Raw genomic sequence first — 23,730 nt, 5'->3', positions numbered from 1 at the left:
GTATCAAGAGAAAAGATCTTCTGTCCATGTCCATATACTTGATCCAGCTCCTTCAAGAGACCATCCCCATCTACAGATGATGAAGTGAATAAATCCCGTGTCACCTCCCTTCTTTAGGATTCCCTGCAGAAAGCTTTGAACCAAAAAGAAAAGGCAGTAATCATCTCCTTGCTCTTCCATGTACCAATTCCTGTTCCTCATTTTGATGGCAATCAGATTGCGTGGATACTCAGCTGTGGAAGATATTTTTAAAATAACAGCATCTGGTTGTTTGGCAGAGACTCAGCAAGCAGTTGATTTGGTTGCTCTGGAGTTGCTTCTGGACCTGTCACATATTTTGGCTATGGGGAAAAAAATACTGTCGTCAATCTTTCTGCTTTGGACCTATTTCTTCTTATTTTACCTTTTTTTGCAGTGTGCATTTTCTTTCATTTGCCAAAGCATGATGTCTTTAGTGGATCACCAGTTTTGTTTACAAGTGGAAAGAAATGTTCACATGCACTGTTTCATCTTTTTTTTTTTTTAGCATGAGTCATTGGCAGATTTCTACTCATATTACAGAGGCCCAAACCTTCCCAGTTGAGTGAAGTAGGGTGCAAAGATAGTTTTGGCACCATATTCTGGCTTCTATCAGGCTGAGAATCATATCTCCTTGTGAGAAGGAAATGATCATTTTCAGAGATGCCAATAATTCCAGGAAAAATTATTGGTGGTCACATTCTTTTTTTTATACTTGTTCATTAATTTATGTAGCATAGTTGTGTATCTCCACAATAACAAAGGACTCCTGTGATGTCTTTTATTTCATATAGGGTTAGTTTTATATAATTTTTTTCCAACTGAATGTAGAGAAAGACTATATAAAACCAGCACTATATGAAATAAAACATGATAACGTTACAAGAATAGAAAAAATATAAAATATGGCAACAAGTTAAATGGGGGTATACTTTTTGGGGGAAATCTTTAACAGCTTGCAGGAAACCAGTAAAGATGGCGCCATCTTGGTCTCCACAACAGTTATTCTACAAAATTAGCATGGCAATAGAAGAGTAGCACCCCCAAACCTTCTGAAAGTGTGGGATTTGAAACAGTTTCTTCCCGCAAGGCCTAATTGATTGAGAAGAAGGTACTGAAAATCAATTTGGTATAGTGGCTAAGACATTACACTAGAAATTAGGAAATGAGTTCTAGTCCTTCCTTGGGCACAAAGCCATCTGGGTGGCTTTAGTCAGTCCCTCTCACTTAGAGGGAAGGAGGCAATGTCAGACTGCCTCTAAAAATGTTGCCAAGAAAACTGTATGGTTGACATGTTTAGGGAGACATCATGGTCCACGCTGACTGGAATGTATGGGAACAGGAGGAGGACTGGGGGGATAGATTTACAAATAAAATTAGCTATTACACCCAACCAAGATTTATTTCTTTCTGGAAGCAAAGTGCACCTCCAGATATTTTTAAAAATTTTCTTCTCTGTTTTACTCTTATGCTTCCTCAGTTTTTACAAGGACAGATAGGAAGGCTACTGTGAGTCACAACTAATATTAATTACACTTCTAGCCAAACCCTGAAAATCTATGAAAACCATTTTAAATTTAGGATAATAGTCAGGAGCCATTCTGTTTATCTATCTATTCTACCTATATATTTATATTATTTATTTTATATAAATATATATAAGGCTCTATGTATGTATCTGTTCCAGAAGAATTCTGGAGCACCTCAAGCAATTTCAACCAAGCGTGGTACACAGATGACTTACCCTCTGGAAACAAATACTGGGGGGACACCACTGGTGAGGGTGTATGTTTCTGTGTCTGTGTTCCAGCATAACTCTGGAGTGCCTCAAGCAATTTCAACCAAACTTGGTACACAGATGACTTACTGGGGGTCAAATACTGGGGGAGAGACACCCCGGGGGGGTTGTCTGTGTGTGTGTTCCAGCCAATGGTGGGTTTCAAAAAAATTTAGAACCTATTCTGTAGGTGTGGCTGTTTTGTGGGAGTGGCGTGGTGGTCATGTGACTGGGTGGGCATGTCCAAGTTGGAAAATGTGGTGAAAATCACTTAACAATTCTCTTGCTTAGCAACCAAACTTTTGGGCTCAATTGTGATCATAAGTTCTCTCCCTCTTTCCCTCTCTCCCTCCATTCCTTCCTTCTTTCTTGTGTCTCTCTCCCCCACTTATTTCCTTCCTTCCTTCTTTCTTCTCTCTCTCTAACTTTCTTTCTTTCTCTTTCTAATTCTTTCTTTCTTTCTCTCTCTCTCATTCACACAAACACCATTTCCCTCATGTCTACCACTGATAGCTCTCAAAGAGAAGAAAGGACTCCTGCCTTGGGAAGGGGTTGGACTAGATTACCTCCATGTTCCCTTGCATTCCTCTATGTTCTCTGTCCCATTTAGTCACAAACAGCCCCATTCTCTTTAAAGTTGGTCACAAAGTCTACTCACTCTGTGTGCCCCAAGGAGGCAAGCTGTGGGGTGGGGAAAAGGGGGGAGTCTGTGGCTCCATGTCTTTCGATCTTCTTTCCCGCCTTGGTTCTGTGGGTGGGAGTTGCTGCTGCTGAGGCGGCATGGCAGTGGCGGTGGGGCGGGGGAGTCGGTGCGCTGCCCGCTACCCACAGTGCCCCCTGGAGCAGTAGTCCCTGCTGCCACTAGTCACCTCACACTGCCATCACTCGCTCCCCCTCAGGCCATCAGCCAGGCACACAGAGGGGGTGTGGCAACAGCGAGGGCAGCCAAATGGGGACAGCACTTTGGTGGGTAAAGAAGAGCCAAGCTGAGGGGGGAAAAAAGCTCTGCTGGGTGGGGGAGCGGGGTGGGTTGCTCCATGGCGGGAGCCTTTTATTATTATTTTTTCTTCCCTCATGATAGTTGCACCAACAGCGGAGGTGGCAGGAGGAGTAACAGCTGGCATGCGCTCCTGATCCGGCCTGCTGGAGGAACAGGAGGGGAGTTTGGCTGTTTAAAAAGCCCCACATGGAACTCCTCTTCTGTTCCTTCTTTTGCTGCTTGAACAACCATGCAGGGCATGCTGTCTTGTCTTTCACAACCCCCTCGTTTCCAATTGGGGCAGGGATCTATGGAGAGGGACAGAAAAGATGGATTTCTTCTCTCCCCCCCCCCATTAATTGGAAATGAAGCGGCTGTCAAAGCAAGGGAGCATGTCCCGCGTGGCTTGTTCAAATAGAAGAATTAACAGGAGGGGAATTTGGCTGTTTAAAAAGCCCCACATGGAACTCCTCTCCTGTTCCTTCTTTTGCTGCTTGAACAACCACATGGGGCTTGCTACCTTGTCTTTCACAGCCTCCTTGTTTCCAATTGGGGCGGGGATCCATGGAGAGGGACAGAAAAGATGGATTTCTTCCCCCCCCCGAATTGGAAACAAGGCAGCTGTCAATGCAAGGGAGCATGCCCCTCATGACATGTTCAAACAGGAGGAGGGCACAGCGCTGCCGTCCTTGCGCTTGGGGCTCTTCTTGTGGGACAAGCTGGCTGGCACTCCTTCAGGGAGCCCTGGCTGCAAGTTCCTCCACATGCAGCGTTGAAGGTGGCACGTTGCTGGGCAGTGGGCAGGGAGGAGGAGGGCACTGCACTGCCACCCTTTCCTTTGGGGCTCTTCTTGCGGGACATGCTGGCTGGCGCTGCTTCAGGGCATCCTAGCTGCCAGCTCCTCCATGCGCAGCCCAACTCCCAGCGCTGCTGGCATCCCATTCGGTGCCTGTCCTCAGCAGCGTGGTCCATTCCCCTAAGCAAAGGAGGAGGCGGAGAGCTGGGTGGAGGAAGGGGTAAAGCCAAGTTCGGGGACTTCTGCCCCTCATGCTGCGCTTTGCAGCCACCGAAGCCCTGCACAGACCTCTTTGGGGTGCTGCTGGGTAACCTGGATCTGGGGGGGAGGGATTCCCAGAAACAAGATGCCCAGCACCCCAAAGAGATCCGCGCAGGGCTCTGGCGGCTGCAAAGTGCAGCATGAGGGGCAGAAGTTTCTGAGCCCAGCGGGGCACCGCAGCTCCAGCAGTAGCAGCGTGGCTTCTTGCAGTAGCACGCCACCCTGATCAACCTGCTTTATGGCACCCTCTGCAGCCTTCCTCCCTTCCTCCACCCAGCTCTCCGCCTCTTCCTTTGCTTAGGCTCCCTGCTGATTTTGGGGGCTCCCTGCATGGTGAGGCAGGGAGAGAGAGATCGAGCAGCAATTGGGCAGGTTGGGGGGAGCGAGCAAGGAGGGCAGGCGGGAGGGAGTGTTATGGTACTGTCCCACTGGACAAATGGGTTCCAAAAGGTGTGCTAAATTTCATGAAGCGGTTCTAGCATACCGGTGCAAACCAGGAGAAACCCACCCCTGGTTCCAGCATAACTTGTTTGTGATATCATGAGAGGGAGAAGGGAGACGCTGGGCCATTAAGCAGGGTGAGTGCAGTGTCCTAGAGCAGCAATTGTTTGTGATGTCAGTTCCTTCGCAGCTTCCTCTGGAAAGCCAGCCATGACATTCGCTCTCCAGTGGACCAATGGGGAAGTGCCTGATGGATTTGGGGCAATGTGCCAGGATCATAGAGAGGCTTGAAAGAGAAGCACATAGGGGGGGGGAAGGGAGAGGGCAGAGATAATGGTTATGGGAGTAGGGGGCAGAAAGGCCCCTCTCAATGGCTCCCTGTCAGACAAATGCTTCAACATCTATAAATACCCAGGCAACACCAGGTTATCAGTTAGTATTATATATAATGTAATGTATTAATTTACACACTGAATGTATGTGCATGTGTATGCATATGTGTATGTTAATGTCTAGTCTCTTCAGTTAAAGCCTGCTTTTAAAAAGATTTTAGATCTAATAAAAATTACAATAGTGATAAACATTAGATCTGGTCACAGCTGTTCAAGCTATTCTAATGTTTAAAGGAGAAAGAGGGCCTCTGCTTCAAAACCCAGGTGCTTCACCTCATAGCCTCCAGTCCAGTCAAAACATTTTGATGGGCTGCTCACTTCCACCAGCCCTTTAAGGTTTGTTAAACGCTACAGAAGACCCTTTCAGTGATTGCTTTGCCACGTTCAGTCCTGTTGAGTTTTTGGCAAGTGTTGGGTCATTTCAAACTAGACACTGCTTGAAGCCTCTTTGAGATTTTCAGCATGGCAAATAAACACATGGATCGTGAAATAACATATTGAACCCTGCAGTATGCCTTTCACTGTTCCAGTTAGTCAGTTATAGCTCTTCCTGGATAGTCCTTTATATTTCCTTTTGTCCGCTTATCAGTCTTTCTCTCATCCATAAATAAACAACAACAGAGAATTCTAAGGTCCTGGAACCATTCAGTTCTCAATGGGTTGTCCTTCTCAGAGTGACCTTGGATCTCCACTCTCCTTACAGATTTTGGGATTCCTTCAAGATTGATAATATCTGTCCTCAGTGGTGGGATTCAAACAATTTAACAATCAGTTCTCTGATGTCCTAATGATTTCTCCCAACAACCAGTTCGCCAAACTGCTCAGAAAGTTAGCAACTGGTTCTCCCAAAGTGGTGCAAACTGGTTGAATCCCACCACTTCCTGTCCTGCAATTTCCCAATGACCCATTTGGAGTAGAGTCTATTGATACCCATCATCTCAATTTTCAAGTTAAAGTCAAATTCAGTTCCTCATGACCAGGGTGGGTTGCTCCTGACATTACTGCCGGTTAGATTTGCACATTTGCACATACGCAAAACATAAAAAAGAAAAAAAAATAAATTTGTGCAATTACAACTGCTTTGTGCATGCGCAGAACCAAAAATCAAGATGGCGGCCCCTAGGAGAATTGGTTTGGGGGTGTGGCAAGCCTGGTTCACTGCCAGTTCCAGTGACCCAGACCGCCAAACCACTACCGGTTTAGCAGTACCAGTCCGAACTGATAGGAACTCACCTCTGCCCATGTAGGGATAAATCAATGCAACCCTATTTACAAAATTATAGAAGTGGTTGGTCATTGTAATGTTTTTTTCGGTGCCAGGCGATTCCCCATCCAGCTGCTGGCCAGATCTGACCCTTTGTAGTCTTTGAGCTTAGAAAAAATCAGCTGAGTGTTACCACATGCTAAGATCAAATTTACCATTAGGAAAAAAAATCTAAAATCTATTATCGGGACCAATCCTATCATTCAGCAAAGGCTTAAAATGGAAAATATTAAAGGAAACTTTTTATATACAGCTATATGTGCCCTTAGTGAGTAGTTTATCACATCAGTTAGTACTTTTTCTTATGGTATAAATTTGCTATATGAGCTTCAGTGCCAAACACGTTGCAATACAGTGAATATGGTATTCAAAACACATGGGCTTTCCATTGTGATACAATCACATTTCAGTTGATTTCTTTCAACCCATATGTTAATTATCTATCTAGAAACATAGATGTTAGGCAAGTCTTAGATATCGGCATGATTTTAGTAACTATAGTATCTGCTAAAGTTCTTACAATTGTTAAAATACGGTTTTAGAATAAAGGAAGGAAGGGAAGGAGGAAGGAGGAAGGCTATCTTCATGGAAATTTATCCTTTTGACCTCTTTTAACAAGTCAAGATAACCCCAATTTTTTTTACAAGTACTGAGACATTGAGGCTAACCGAAACAGGTGGCTTCACAGCAGGGAAGAGAAATAAATTTTATCCTGTAAATTCTACTCTCACTTTTTAGAAAACCTAAGAGGAACAGAAGGCAGACTTACCTAGAAGTAAGACCTATGTAACATAAATGGAATTTATTTCTAAACCAAAATACATACGATTAAGCAATAAATTAGACACGATTAAGCCACAGTATATTTTGAAAGCCTCATTTATTATACAGAGTCCAAGACTTTTCTAAGAATGCCTCTTAATTTGTACTATTATTTCAATTTTTCTCTTTCTTAAAGTATGCATACATAATTATGTACTGGTATGAATCCCGTGGGTGGGACGTGGTGGCTCAGTGGCTAAGACAATGAGTTTGTTGATCAATAAGGTCGGCCATTTGGCGGTCGAATCCCTAGCGCTGTGTAACAGTGTGAGCTCCCATTACTAGTCCCAGCTTCTGCTAACCTACCAGCATGTAAAAATGCAAGTAGAAAAAATAGGGACCATCTTTGGTGGGAAGGTAGCAGTGTTCCATGCACCTTCAGCGTTTAGTCATGCCGACCACATGACTACGGAAACATCTTCGGACAGCGCTGGCTCTTTGGCTTTGAAATGGAGATGAGCACCATCCCCTAGAGTCGGGATCAACTATTACATATGTACAAGGGAAACCTTTACCTTTACGTATCCCCAGAATTATTTGTTTGTCTCCTTTTTACATTTTGTAGAGGTGTCTTGCATTGTTTCTTCAACAGTGGGTTTGTTGAAAAAAAAGTATGTTTGTTTTATTTTATTTATTATTTTATTTTATTTTTATTTTCAAACAATCTAATGATCTAACAACCTGAAATACAGTTTTCATGGCTATTTGGGGAGGAGAGTTGAAGGTCGTGCTCTGATTTCTTACTTTTTGGGGTTGCTTAGCCTCATGAAGAGATGTGGAAAATTTACAAACACATAAAGATAGTTCATTTAGTGACCATTCATAGTTACAGTAGCACTGAAAAAAATGACCTTTTACCATTTTTGCACATATGATCATTGCAGCATCCACATGGTCATATGATCAAAATTCAGACACTTGATAACTGACTCATATTTATGACAGTTGCAGTGTCCCACAGTCATGTGATCACTTTTTGCAACTTTCTGACAAACAAAGTCAATGGGGAAACAGATTCACTTAATAATCCTTTTACTAGCTTAACAACTGCAGTGATTCACTTAACAAATGTGGCAAGGAGAATCTTAAAAGGAGACAAAATTCACTTAACAAAAGTCTCGCTTAGCAAAAAAAAAAAAAAATGGGGCTCGATTGTGGTCATAAATTGAGAATTACCTGTATTCTGTAGCAGTAATTATTTTTGCTCACTTATTATTACTGACCTTCAGATTTTGCATTGCATTTTTCTTCTCTTCGATAAAAAATGGGCAACATGGTTCTGTAAAAGTAAAGGTCAAGGTTCCCCGCACATGCTTGCTAGTCGTTCCCGACTCTAGGAGGCGGTGCTCATCTCCATTTCAAAGCCGAAGAGCCAGTGCTGTCCGAAGACGTCTCCATGGTCATGTGGCTGGCATGACTAAATGCCAAAGGCGCATGGAACCCTGTTAGCTTCCCACCAAAGGTGTTCCCTATTTTTCTATTTGCATTTTTACAGCTTTCAAACTGCTAGGTTGGCAAAACTGGGACAAGTACCAGAAGCTCACTCCGTTATGCGGCGCTAGGGATTTGAACCACTGAACTGCCAACCTTTCTGATTGACAAGCTCAGCGTCTTAGCAACTGAGCCACCACATCCCTGTAGATGCTGCTAAAGTCCAACACCAACAATCCCAGTCAACCAGGAATATGGCCAATCAAGAATATGCTGAGACTTGTTCAGAAATGACTGGATGGCACAGATTCCCAGTTCCTGCCATGTATCTTTTATAATAAGGAATATTGAGTCTATAGCCTCTATTTTCAGTAGCATGTTTTTCAATCAAAGCATATTGTGCACTTTCAATATGAAAAATAAGCACAAGGCAATGGAACTGTTTGGTAATCTTTCAGAAGCAAATAATTGCTTACAGTATGTAGAAGGTAGAGTTTCCCACTTGTAATCAAACACTTGGTTACACAGCTTCAGTTCTTACCCTGGGAAAATCAGAGAATGGAACACAAATACAACTTCCTTCTTTCACCTTTCCCCTTCTTAAATCCTAGTGGAATTCTCAGCAGTCCTGAACAAATAAACTGGGAACAACACAAGGCTGACACTATATTACAGCTGTTCTCTGTCAAAAGGCTGTCCGCAGTCAATCTGTTGGCTTGCCTGATTAAAAGACAGAGGCGGGAGTGGGGTGTTTGCGATGCACAAACACGCACACATAGTCACATCTGATTGTGAGATTTTTTAAAAAAAATCTTTCTTCTGACAAAAACTGAGATTTAGATTAAGCCTAATTCAAAAACAAATTCACTGCAATCCTGTGGCAGGGCACAATTAGCCAACTGAACTAATTAGCCAACTGAGATCAAAACATTAGTCAACTTTGTTAATTTAAACAAAGTCCGTGTCCCTTTTGGAGGGCTTATATTTAATCTCTGCTTAGTTGTAGTTTTTTTTTTCCCTGTGGTTTGGTAAATGTGCCCACAGCCAGTTGTTCCAAAGTTCTACTCTTTCATACGGAGATCCAAAGCTGGTTGAAATGTCATGCCTGAAACATCTGCATTAATAGTTTTGCTCCTAATACACTAGCTTGGGCTCAGTTTACTGCCTGAATACCAGTGATTATTGTGATCAGCTACTCAGACAGTATATGAAGGGAATGAAATTAGCATCATCCTACATGGCAAATAAGTGAACTTTGATTTCTAATAGTTGTCATTTGTGCCCGTCCACCAAAATGGGATTGGAGCTTCAGTGTGCATCAGAGGTGGGTTCCTACCAGTTCTCACCTATTCGGTAGAACCGGTTCGTCAAATCTACCAAACCGGTTAGAAGAGATTCCATCAGTGGACCCGGAAAGCAGGCCACATCTACAGAAGAGGCTCCAAAAAATTTTGAAACCCACAACTGGTCCTTGGATATGATTATTCTACACTATCATGCTCATATTTATAAAACTCAGTGCCTCTGTGAAAGGTAAGGATGACTACTGCGTTTGTGGTGCAATCAGAACATTGTGTGTGTTGAAGTTGTTTTAACGCAAACCAAATATGCCTTTTAAAAAACAACTTTACATCATATTCTTATGCATGCCAGTGCTGTGTGTGAGGTAATTTAAGGTAGTTCTGACAAGTGTCGTCGGCATCTTCATATCCAGTCACATGGGTGGCAAGCCACTCCCACAAAGGAGGCCACACCCACAGAGTAGGTTTGAACAATTTTTGAAACCCACCACTGGTGTGCATAAATGGAAGTAGTAGGAACATTAAAATGATATATACAGTAGCAACCCACCCACTCCCAATCCTACCAAGCTAATAATTCCTAGAATAATAATAATTATTATCATCATATTACATTATAATTCCCAGAATTCTGGTTCTGGTGATTTTGATAGAGGATTGCTATATAAAAGAGGTGATGAAACAATGAAATAATGCTGTGACATACAGCTATACAATCTAAAATGGTCTTCTCTCCACCCAATGCCTTTGTAAGATTAAACACATATTTACATACTTCTAAGCCCAGAGTTATCCTGTCTTCTGAAGTAGTTCCACTTTGTTTTAATTCAGAGTTCTCATTTGGCAGTATCTATCATCCAGCAACTGCTGAAGTTGCATTTTTGTGCATTTATGGGTGGGCATGATGTCATCACAGGGGGTCTGAAAAAGACTTGAAGAAAAGTTATGATTTAACTCTTGAGTTAAGTCTTGGGAATCCGTGTCCATGGTATGTGGCCACAAAAGCAGAGGTGGGTTCTTATTGTTTCGGACCAGTTCAACCAAACCGGTAGTAACTTGGCGGTCTGGGTCACTGGAACCGGCAGTGTCCCAGGCCTGCCACATACCCAAACTGGTTCTCTCGGTGGTGGCACAGGCACCACCATCTTGTTTTTGCCTTCTGCACATGCGCAGAGCAAGTTTTCTTGCACTGCGCATGTTCAATGGCATCCCTGAACAAACCGGCAGTAGCAGCAGCTGAAACTCACCCTTGCACAAAAGGTATTGAAAAGGGTGAAGAAAAGGTTGAGAACCACTGAGGTAGGCAACCTGTGACCCCTTCAAATATTACTGCAGTTCAACTCTCAGCATTCTTCACTCTTGAGCTGGTTGCCTTGAAATATTGGGCATTGCCTATTCCTGGTTTAATAAATAAAAAAGCATGACTGTAGCCATCCCAGAGAGTCAGTTTGATATAGTGCTTAAGCCAGGGGTTTCCAAACTTGGGAACTTTAAGATTTGTGGACTTCAACTCCCAGAATTCCCCACAAAGGCTGGATGGGGAATTCTGGGAGTTGAAGTCCACAAGTCTTAATGTTCCCAAGTTTGGACACCCCTGGCTTAAGCCATTGGTCTAGAGACAGTAGGATACTGGGACTTCTAGTCCCACTTTAGACACAAAGCCATTTGGGTGATCAGTCACTCTTTCACTCAGCCCTAGGAAGACCAAAGACAGCCACTCTGGCTCAGCCCTAGGAAGCAGGAAATGGCAAGCCACTTCTCAAAAAGCTTGCCAAGAAAACTGCAGGCATTAGTCCATGCAGTTGCCAGAATCAAACCTGACCCAAACGTGCATACACAAAGCCGGTGAAAGAAACATATCAAAACCCACAATACTTTAACTGGATCCAATAAAGGACCACAAACTCTGATCTAATGTCCAGCATATATATGTTGGCCATTTATTACACTATAAATAAGTATTTTGAGGGAGGGAAGCAAAATACAGTAAGGCAAGCTTTTGTTCCTATGGTTAGATTATGTCCATATAAAATACCACGTGTTCAAGTGTTAATTTGACTCCCAGAGTTTTGCATCATTCTGAAAATCAGATTTTCAAAAGACAACATCTGCCTTCTTTTGAGTGCCCTTTCTTTTACATAAACATTGTCATATTCAATTTCCACTAATCTACGCAATTTGTATACAGCTTCTTAATAAATGCAAATATATGTCTTTTAGTACATAGATATTGCAAATAAATACACTTCTGTTTACAGTTTTCCAAATGCATGGATTTTTTTTGCATCACTCTTTCCATTATATGCATTTTATTCATATTTTGACACATGTTTTGAAATTAATATCGGTAGACAATCGAAATTAAATATTCAGTTGTATCATAAGAAGCTCCTATTGGTAGATTCAGTCTCTTCATTTACAGAGAAATCAATGCACACATCTCTTAGCACTTAAACTTCTTTCATATAAATTAAAATTTTAGTTAATAAAAACAGGGTTAGTTCTCTGTTCTCCCTCTAATTGAAATTGTTTGGGATTTTATTTTTTCTGAAATGTGGGCTAAATTATTGTAGGATTGTTCTTTCATCCAAATAGTTCCAGAAAGCTGTAACCTGAAAATATCACAGCACATATGAAATTTTATTTGTATGTCTGCAGCTTCCTCCCACATTCATCTTAAAACAGTGACTAAATGGCCTCAACATCAATCATTCTTTCTCATCTCCCTCCTGTCTCTCGTTATTACTTGTTTACCATCTTTCCTGATCAAGAGCTCTGGAGAATTAAAACTTCAATTTGCACAAGCCACACTACACCTTTCCAAATTCTATTGTGCAGCCTTGAGGGCTACTGGCCTCAATAGAATAAGGAATGTGAAATAACTAAAAATGAACGAGTGTCAAGTAATGTCAAACTGCCTTTGTTTCTTTTATTATTTATTTGTAACTTTGTTGTATCGATTTTTAGCTGAATATCTCACAAATTGTAGTGAACATCGCATTAAAAAAACTCAACACAGTAGGGAAGAATCCACAGATAATAACAATAATAATAAAATAATTCTGGTGCACGCATGCCACACCAATAATTTAATCACATACCCTTCATGCCGTGCCCCCTGCGCATGCACACGTGATTCCACCCCATTGCCCTGTGCATGCGTGCACGGCTTTTTTTGAGCCTGGGGAGGCCAAAAATGGCTTCACCTGCACCCACGGAGGCCCTTCGGAGGCCAGAAATGCCCTCCCAAAGCCTCCATGCAAGCCCTGCACTTACCTGGCATCATGTGCAGACTCCTGGGAAGGGAAGAGCAGTGTGGGTGGGCCAGCCAAAAATCAGCTGGCCAGTACACACATGCGTGTTGGAGTAGAGCTAAGGCAGTGGCTCGTGTGCCCGCTGATATGGCTCCCTGTGCCACTTGTGGCACGTGTGCCATAGGTTCGCCATCACTAAATCTAGAGGGTTCAACAGAACAAAGATCATCCTGAAAATAATCATTTCCATGCCATTATGGGCTTATAAGTGGTGATTAGCACCTTGAATTGCATTTGGAAGCTTATTGGGAGCCAGTGTAAGTCTCTGAGTTCATCCAGAAGAATACCATATGGTAGTATTTGCTATCATGGGTGGACTCACCTACTGATTTCCACTATTCAGAGGATACTTTCACAGCTGTTGGAAGATCAAGGAGTACAAGTTTGGATGCCTGATTTCAACCTATTCCTGTCTGGAGGTCATTCATATTTGCAATCAATGCTGTATAAGTCCAATATCCAGGCCTGAATCCTGACTGGAAGGGGGTGCAGATATTTCTATTTCCTCCAGGATGTCTGAATCTGTAGTATGAGCTGCTTTTCAACAGATTGCAGGTGGGAAATTGGATGAAAATTGTACAACATAGACAGTTTCTAGCAGTAGGTTTTAGAAGAGACTACAACTTCCTTCAGTAGTATTGGCAGTATCACCCCCTCTCATAAGGATGAATTTATCAACATGCCAGCTCCTGGGAATCTAACTAACCAGAAAGTGAACAGATCTACTACGCAGGTGGCTGAGCTCATAGCCCAAGAACTCTGTCTACTTCCTCATGGCAAACAGGATCAAACTCAACCCAGATTGTTCTGACCCAGCCTTAGCAGAAGCAAGAAACAGACTCCTTGTCACAACCCTCCCCCTTTATTTACCTCTTATGAATTAATTGCATTCACCCACCGAAAAGTCCAGGCAAGAGTCCTGCAAAGAGTTAAGGGCAGCAACAAATCTTATCAGTTCCTTGCAATAATTCCAAGGCCATGAGCTCCCACCCGAAACTGTTATCTCCTAAGACAACTGTTCTGATCTAGGCTTCCTGAGAAGCATAATCTTAGTCCCAAAAAACCTCTTTTATTTATATGGCTGTGAATTATGGTCATTTACAGCTCATAATGATTCACAAACAGTCTGTGAAGATTCTGACAGATGTCTGCTCGAGTTGCCACAGTCTTTCAGGGAAATGTTGATAAGTACCCACCTTATCTCCCTTGGAATGCTGCCAGAGACCTAATTGCCAATTAGGTTTGCAAAGCCAAATGTAGCAGAGTCAAATAGAACTTTTCAAAGCTTGAACTGACCAGATGAACCAATTGCTTCCTGCAGAGGCTCATGTCCCGTTTGCTCCTCTTTTATGTCTTATGGGAGGGGCCAATCATCTCCACGCCTTATTCCCGAGACGACCCTGTTTTTTAAACTGTTCTTGCCTTTTGGCAGCTCTGCGCTTGCACACACTGAGAATAGGCTCCCACTGTTCTTCTGCTTTGCTGATGTCAGACTCCAGAGGCTCTGGAGGCAACACATAACTACCAGATGGCTTTGGTCCACTCTCTGCCTCTGCCGCAGAGCATCCATCAGACCCTTCCTCAGACTCTAGAACTGGCCCAAGTTCTTCATCATCTGAGTCTGCCGCCATCTCTGCTGACAGCTGGTGGCCCACAACACAAACAACCAATCCAAATCATGCCACCAGCTCCAAGGAACTACATATTGATAGTTTATCATGGAGTAATCTCAGTGATTTTATCTGAAAGGCACTTAGCGGTAGTATATTCCTTACAACAGTAAAAAGTTAGGAATATATTTGATCTACTTAATGGATAAAAGGATGATTAAACCTACTTCTTTAGCCATTGATTTGCAATACATTTCTCCCTTCTGTATGGGAATTTAAAAGAATAAATTGCAGCTTCTGGATAGTCTTCAACAGCAGCTATAGATGGAAGGTATTGTAATTGTCCAACCAGAAGTAGCTAAAGCATGAGTTAGTAGGTTCTTCCAGTTCAGAAATGATGCTATGGTGTGCAAGATGAATTTGATGGATTAGGCTATCAATATTAGTTTCTGGTTGCTTAAGAAATAAAAATGAATGGCAATGACAATGCTTAGCTTTCTGCTTCTCCCCCCACCCCCGGCAAAAAACTATAATCTGGGGAATATTGACTCTGATTTTCTTTATGATCGTGTAATTCCTTGCTTTGAATGGAGTCAGGGTGACTGAATGGTGCTGAATGTTACTGGCCAGATGCCCTTCCTGTTGCCTACAGAGAGGGGATATTGACTCTGATATTGGAAGTTATTACAAAGCCATCTGAAATGTATGATAAATGGAAATCTTTATGATTACTCCTTTAGCTTCTCAGCTCCCAAGCCTCAGATTTATTTCCACTTGTGAAGATTTTAATTAGTATAGAAAGGTAAGCATTGTCATTGCCATTCATTTTTATCTCTTAAATAACCCCCTTCTTGAACATGAGAACCAGGGATGAAATTTGATCAGTTCTATCCAGTTCGGGCAAACCGGTAGCAGTGGCAGCCGGAGGCTCGACCCATCCACCTGGACATCATTGTGTTCTGTTTTTGATATTCTGCACATGCGCGGAAGGTCCTGCTCGTGCTCACATTTGCAAAACGGTACTAAAGGTAAGTTGATTTCACCCCTGAGGAGAAATCTTCCATTTCAGAAAAATGGTTGTCCAGTCTTTTTTTGAAAGCCTCCTGTGATGGAGCAGCCACAACTTCTGGAGGCAAGCTATTCCACTGGTTGATTGCTCTCACCATTAGGAAATTTCTCCTTAGTTCTAGGTTTATTTCACTATAGTGGTTTAAAGACCCCTGATACATTTAACTGTAAAAACATTCAAGCTTACTTTATGTATTTATGTACAGTAAAAGTCAAGTACTGGTACATTTAACTGTAGCAAACAATCTTTGTATGCAGTATTTAAGTACAAATAAAAAATACTGCCCTGTATCTTTTACACTATCATCTCTACAGTAACTCTCTGTCCTCTGTGGAACATTAATAAAGACTCCCGCCTGAGTAGCAGTGTTACCTCAATGAGTGATGACACTTGGAGTTTTGCAACTATCACTTACTTAATAACTTTCCATCCATTATTTTTGGATCAAATCCATGGAAACAGAATGTGAGAAGTAAAAATCTAGCAAGTGTCTTCAAGAAAGAATAGAGAGCTTCAGTTATTTCATTGCAATCCTAAGAGTTTTAACTTCTGTCAATTTCATCACATTTCTAAAGGGCAACAAGAGGTTTGCTGAGATTTTTTTTCAAATTTGTCATACTGTATAGCACATTTCATCAATTAAAACACAACTTCGGCCTTACAATTATAACAGGAGCAGGGATAAAGGCTGTTGCTGTGAGATTTTTTCCTCTAGTAAATAGTATTTGGTTTGATGTAGGCAAGATTTATTAAACAGCACATAAGCAATGGCAACCTTGTAAGTAACAATTTATGCAATACATCTAAAGTATATTGTATAACAATTCTGCAACCACCTGAGCGTAGGTTTTTAATAGGTTGGATTGAAAACAGAGCTATGTTGAATATTTCTTTTACTAACTATTTACATCTACTTTGAGGAGGAAATTACTTTTCAGTTTTGAAAAAATATTGAGAAAATTTTTATAGATAAGACACAATTTTTTCCTACTTACTTTAATCACAAAATAGCTGAAGAGTTCTAGAAAATGTCATTACCCATTCCTTTCTCAAAACATTGTTACCTCTCTTGTTTCTTCCGCTTATTCTGAAGAAACAACTCCCATAGAATCTTTTGGATCACACAACTCAACTGCCAAGTGGGCTGTAGGGTAGTGAAGGAATGAGGAAAAGAAAACAATTTCAGGAAAAATCCTTGTCAATATTTCTGAGAATGTGAAAAAAATATATTACCCAAGACATTCTAAAGAATCTTGACCATAAGATTAAAACTGTATATAAAAGGACTTTGCAGACCAAACAAGTTGATAAGGTCAATTATATATTATTGAATAAAGATTTACCTCCATAAATGCCTTTCTTATTTTCTTTTAAATTCCTAAAAAAGAGATAAGAGTGGAAAACTATGTAACCCTGCCTCTTTCAATTTGATACTTTGAACCTATATTTCTCACACATTGCTGACATTTAACACAAGTAAATTGGGTGAATTAAAGAGTTAGATGGATCAATGTATTTGTGATTTGTGAGAATTCTTCAAGTTGTGTCCTACATGTGTTTCTATCAACTTTCAAGAGAGCCAGATTGGTCTAATGGTTAAGGCACAAGACTAGAAACCAGGAGACTATGAGTTCTAGTCTCACCTTAAGCATGAAAGCTGTCTGGTTACTTTGAGCCATTTTCTCTCTTGTAGTCCAACTCATCTTACATAGTTGCTGTTGTGCAGTTAGGAGGAAGGAGTATTAGGTATGTTCACCTTGCCACCTTGAATTATTATTAAAAAAAACAATAAAGGCTGGATAAAATTCTAATAATTAAACTTCTATTGCAATTTTTCTTTTAAATTCTCCATTTCAATTTGTACCATTCCAAAATATCCAAGTAGTAACAGTACAAATTTATACTTAGACTTTGCATTATTGATATAATAATAAGAGCGTAAGAGTTGCCCTCCTAGATCAGGCCAAAGTCTATCTGAGTCCAGCATTTTGTGTCTCGCAGTGGCCAATCCGACGCTTCTGGTATACTACCAGAAGTCGAATGGAAAGATACCAATTATTTTGTGTTGTTCCTATGCAACTAGTATTTGGAGACATGTCTTGATTTCATACATAATGTTGAGTCTGAAAGACCTATAGACTTTGATAGATATGCTCCATAAATCTATGCAGTCCTCCTTTAAAGACATTGAAAATTATAACCATCAGCATTCTTGTGCCCATGATGTTCCCAGATTGTGTGTGGTGTGACGATCAGCTTGGATGAAAGTTTTTTTCCAGTGGTCCCAAACTTCGAGGGGACATACCTAATGTAAAGTAAAAACACTGGCAACAAGATTTAGGCTATGTTGGTATAAATTGAATAAAGTATCCATATAACCAGAATAGCAGTTTACCCCGCTCTCAGCATAGTGATGTCACCACCCGGAACATCACCAACAATTTGGATCACCATTTACCGGCCTTGGAAGGATGGAAGGTTGAGTCAACCTTGAGCCTGTCAAGACTGAACTCCAGGCTTCATCCAATACTACATTCTAACCACTGTGCCACTAGGGCTCTTAGAAAGGTAAAATGAGGCTGCGGGTTGGGCTTATGGCCCTTTCATTTTAGGCATATCTCCTTTGTTCATGTAGGCATCTACCCAAATTATTTTATTGTCAGTAGATTGTCAAAAGGCTGTTCTTAATATTTATATTAGTAAGAGCTGTTCCAAGACACCAATAGCTCAGGATGATACCGCAGCAATACACTCTGTCAAAATGGGACCACAAATGTATGATGGTTGAAAGATTGTCTTGTAAAGCATCAGATATTGCTGAACCATAAACCATCTCTGTAAATAGTACTAATGACTATATAATCCTATGTTACCCTTTTAAGAGCATAAAGCAAATACAAAATAAAGATCACAGACAAGAAAGAGCAGTACATAATAATGGAAATATACCAACTAGTTTCTTTTGCACTGTCACTTGTGCCCATCTTGCAAAGTACCCTGGAGATGGACAGTAAGTTCCTTCTTTGTTTTTAAACATCTGTCTTCAAAAATAAGTAAATACAGTCTAATTCTCTCCACCTTCAATTAAGCCCAATAAAATGTCATCATATGTGACTCCTTCTTTCATTCCGTTCCTGAGAAGCATCTCTTTTACTATGAATTGAGTATTTGCTTGAATATGTGGAATAGGTGATTCCTATGAACTTACAATAGTTCATTTACTGACCATTCTAAGTTACAACAGCACTGAAAAGTGGTTACCAACCATTTTTCACACGACGTTTATTGCTGATCCCATTGTCACATGATTTACATTTGGATGCTTGACAACTCACATTTATGATGGTTGCAGTCCCAGGGTCATGTGAAAGGTCCCTTTTTGTGATCTTCTGACAAGCAAATTCAATCCGGGAACCAGATTCAATAAGAACCATGTTACTAATTTAAAGACTACAGTCAGGGTGAAATCCAGCAGGTTCTGGAGAACCGGTAGCATAATTTTTGAGTAGTTCAGAGAACCAGCAAATGCCACCTCTGGCTGGCCCCAGAGTGGGGTGGGTATGGAGATTTACAGTATCCTTCCCCCTGCCATGCCCACCAAGCCACACGATGCCTACCAAGCCACGCCACAGAACCGGTAGTAAAAAAGTGGATTTCACACTGATTACAGTGATTGGCTAACAAATGTGGTGAGAAAAGTCAAAAAATGAGGCAAAAGTCACCTAACAAATTTATCACTTAGCAACATAAATTTGGTTCAATTGTGGTCGTAGGTTGATACTGCCTCCATAGCCTACCTGCAGAACCCCCCAAATCTGTAAACTGTGATAACCTCAAGAAAAATTGCAGGGATGTTTGTATAGGAGAATGTCAGCCAACACATAGAAGATGGGCCATGGAACCATTTCTCATCTCTGCAAGTGAATGCACTCCCCATCTTTCTCAGGTTTTTTTTCTTCACTTTTAAGAAAATGGAAAATATTAGGTTGCAATTCACAACTTGATTCCAGCAGTAATGAATCTAGCTCTGGGAGTAAAGAGAGACTCATAAGAATTAATGAAGTAGTTATAACTGCTTAGAGAAACTGCAACTTCCTTGGAGGCTCATAACTGGACAGAATTCCATGGCATATTAGTAGCTACACTTAGTTCCCGAATTGGATTGGGACTTGGTTGGATTGGCTATATGCCAGTTGTTAAAAATGAGAAAGGTTGGGGAAGGGATGTCAGCAAAATGGCAGCATTGAAGGGAAGTGGGGTGGCTATAGAAATAATCAATTTAAAGGTCACAGGGATACTCTTATCTCACCTATTTGAGAATCAGACTGGGAATCATCAAATTCATTTTGTAGCCACACATAAGACTCTGTGTAGTACAGGGCTGACAACCTCAAGACCTGCAGGCCGGATCCAGCTCACAGGGTGCTTAGATCTGGCCCATGGGCAGCCCTGGAAACAGCGAAGGACCAGCCCATGCCTCTGCCAGCCGAGCTCCATTTTTGCTGGCAGAGAGTTGTAGGAGGCTGTTGCAGCCAAAAATGGAGTCCGAGAACTCATTTTCGCTGGCAGAGAGCTTGGGCCACCACAGGCGCCTCCAACACAAGTGGCGTTGAGCTGCCCACATCCACCCGGTCCAAACACAACCTCGATGTGGCCCTAATGAACTCAAGTTTGACATCAGTTCTGTGGGTGTGCTTGGTGGGTGTGGCATGACTTGGAGGACGTGGCATGGCATGGCTTGGAGGGCGTGACAGGGAAAGGCTACTGTAAAATCTCCATTCCTTCCCATCAACTGGGACTCGGGAGACAGAGAATAGATGGGGGCCAGGCCAGTCAGAGGCGGTATTTAACAGTTCTCCAAACTATTCAAAATTTCCACTATCGGTTCTCCAGAACTGGTCAGAATCTGCTGATACCACATCTGGAGTGCGTGCCTAAGGATCCTCACAATGATGCATTGGTTCTCCACAACAATCCCAGTTTCTCAGGTGACTTATTGGGAAAATTAATTGCTCACCCATTAATAGTGGCTTATGCTCTGGTTTAACCCAGGCCTATGATAGATTGAAGCACGTGGAATTATACTTCAAAATACATCTCCTTTCTAGGTAGTGAGGAGTTAAACATGACAAGTAGGTTCCAAACAAAACTCAAAAATTCCATTAATGGACTCCCTGAATATAATACTGCCCTTCCTACCCCCCCACCCCCCAAAAAGATGTAAGAACCCCTGAACCTGATTATCTCTTCCTTGCATGAATTTTAAAAGTTGTTATCTTTGGCTGAAAATCTGATTTTAGGATTTAGAAACTGTACGGTCTTAGGTTACATTCATTTGTTGTGGTGGATGTCTCAACGTAAACTGGATGCACATTTGGATGGATGTAACCAAAATAGGAAATATGAGCAAAGTGGTTACCATCTTTTGCAATCAAGTGTTCGAAAACCTGGTTATCATCTGTTCAATTAGATGGCTTTCCCAGTTTCCACGGAATGGAGTTTTTAATTTACTTAATTGCAACCATCTCGGCCTGGCAATTAAAAATAGAATGTTACCTGTGGGATGGGATCAATTAAAAGGTTTGAAAATTCAATTTAGGCTCATGATTAGCCTGCTTTACATGGGTTGAGTTTTTCCTAAATCATATAATTGTATAATTCAACTATGTTTGATACGTAATGTAAATGCATCCTTTATTTCATTTTTAAACTGGAAACAGATTTTAGACTCCTACTGGTAAAAGGAGGGAGGAAGGAGAGAGAGAGAGAGAAATAACCATCGGGAGCAAATTTCCGTTTTTGATTAGAAAGATCTGAAATTCTAATACATAAAGAAAATTGCAGGCTCTGTTGGTAGCTGGCGATCTTAGGACTCCAGTTCTTGAATCTTTCTTTGTTGCATTCCTGACATATTTTATGTATGTTTTTAAGTTTCAACCTGGAAAAAAAAAGAGAGAGAAAACAAGGTAGACCGTCCTATATTTCATGTCATCTCCCTGTAACTAGCTTCTGAAAATAGACAAAGGAACCTGATGTTCTGAAGTGGAAAATTGATAGTGCCACAAGGCTATTACTGGGGTTTTCTAAATTTGTGCTGACTCAAGTCCTTTTGTGGCTGGGGAAAGGGGGGGGGGAAGAGTTGGCCTGAGAGAGAGGCTGGTACTTGAAATAAATGCAGTGCGTGGCCACAGATTCTTCAGCAGAGTTTTCAAAATGTGTTTTGGTCTCCTCTTTATCATTTTCACCCAAAACATAAATGGTAGGCAGAATGTGAAAAAGCAGTCCTAGTAATACTTCATAACAATTTTGGAGGGGGGAGGGAAATAAAAAGACATAGAATAAAAGAAACGAAAGATTCCAACATACTTTTCTGGTATTGCCCACCCTTGTTTAGACTTACTGCCAGGTTTGTTATATGCCACGGTCTATTCAAGTATAACTGAATGATGGGAACCTAAGATGCAGCTGGAATACAAATTAGGCTAGTGCTTGTTTTTTCAAAGCCTTTTGTCCAGGCAAGTCACCATGTAGCCATAGTTCTTCATTCCTACTCTTTGTAAAAAAAAAAAAAAAATTAACCAAGAAGGTCACTGTCCCTTCCAGTATCAAAAAAAAAGAAGATAGAAGTGTTTTAAATTCCTTAGATCAAACAATCTCCATAGCTTCATTTTTCAACATGTGTTTGAAGGACAATCAGAAAAATGCAGTTGTTCTACAATAGGTTGGAAAAGTTAGGCGGACCAGATCTCATATCAAGACCACTTTTTTTCTAATGGCATCTTACTATCTTCTCTGGATACCCTGCTCTAAGGAATGATAAATGGATGTGGCAAATGATTACCAGGAAAACAACCTTTCCAATGCTATTATGTTACCTCAGACACAACCTTCTTAGACAGATTAGTTCTTCTGGCACCATATTTTTGGGGGAGGGGTTCAATGCCAGATGGAGACCCCTTTTTGTTGTTCACCCAAAATAAATGTAATTTATGATTATGGTCTTATGTTCATGGTCTATATTTGTCTTTTAACTTCATACTTGGTTTTAATTGGGTGTCATTTGATTATATAAGGGGACAGTGTGTATTTATGTATGAGAAAGAGGAGAATGAAAGAGAAAATCCATTTGTTGTAATGTGAAAGGCTAATTGGCAAATGGATAGATTTGTAGCATTACATTTACTGATATCCCTCTACAGCTTATCATGTTGTTTATTACAGTCGGATTGTGGTGAGCGTAGTTGGGATGTTAGTACAAGTTTCCATACTCCAAGGTTTTTTCTAACACATTGATGATTGCATAAATCAGGAAAATGATGGTGATGAGTATAATACTAACACATTTTGTACACTTAATTAATTTTCTTTAATTATGAAAGCATGTCTAAGCAGGTGGTAGACATTTTGTGAGCTGAAACACTAAAGAAGGTTGGGTGGAGGGGATATGTGTATGGGAGACCTCTGGGAAATCCCAGAGCTGGAGGCTAGACTGGTGACTCAAGAAAAAGACAGTGACAAACTGCTTCCAGTCTGCTGTCTAGAAAACCTTAAACCACAAGATGTGGGGTATATAATTTTAATAAATAAGTGAATTGCTTTTTAATTGTGGTGTTGGAGAAGACACTTGAGAGTCCCTTGGACTTGCAGTCAGTCACTCCTAAAGGAAATCCATCCTGACTGTCCATTGGAAGGACAGATACTGAAGCTAAAACTCAAATACTTTAGCTACCAAAGGACTCATTGGAAAAGATCCTGATGTAGGGAAAGATTGAAGGCAAAGGGAGGAGGGGATGGCAGAGAATGAGATGGTTGGATAGCATCATCAATGCAATGAAAGTGAATTTGGGAAAACCATGGAAGACAGTGGGGGAGGGGGGAACGGCTGACATACTATGGTTGATGAGATTGCAAATAGTTGGACACAACTTAGCACTTGAGCAACAAGAGACTTGAAGTCCCAGGTATCAAGATCTACTTGAGAATATAGCTTTCCCTCAGTGAAACTTCAGTTGAAACACCTTTTGAAGTACTAAATCAGCGAAATCCCTTTACTTCAATCCAAGCAAGAAAGGGGATTGATTGTTAAGTTAAAGGAGCTTTTGACAAGTGTGTAGGAGTTTGATCAAAATATGACAGTAATATTTTGGATTAAAGCAGTAGGATTCTGCTGTTTAGCAAGTTATTGAGATACGTACATATGAATGTGAAAAGGACATTTATTGCAAGTTCCTTGATTTAAAGAAAGTGAAAAGGAG

This window comes from Thamnophis elegans, chromosome 5 (assembly GCF_009769535.1).
Source record: "Thamnophis elegans isolate rThaEle1 chromosome 5, rThaEle1.pri, whole genome shotgun sequence".
In the NCBI taxonomy this organism is placed as follows: Eukaryota; Metazoa; Chordata; class Lepidosauria; order Squamata; family Colubridae; genus Thamnophis; species Thamnophis elegans.
Note: the sequence above shows the minus strand (reverse complement) of the source record.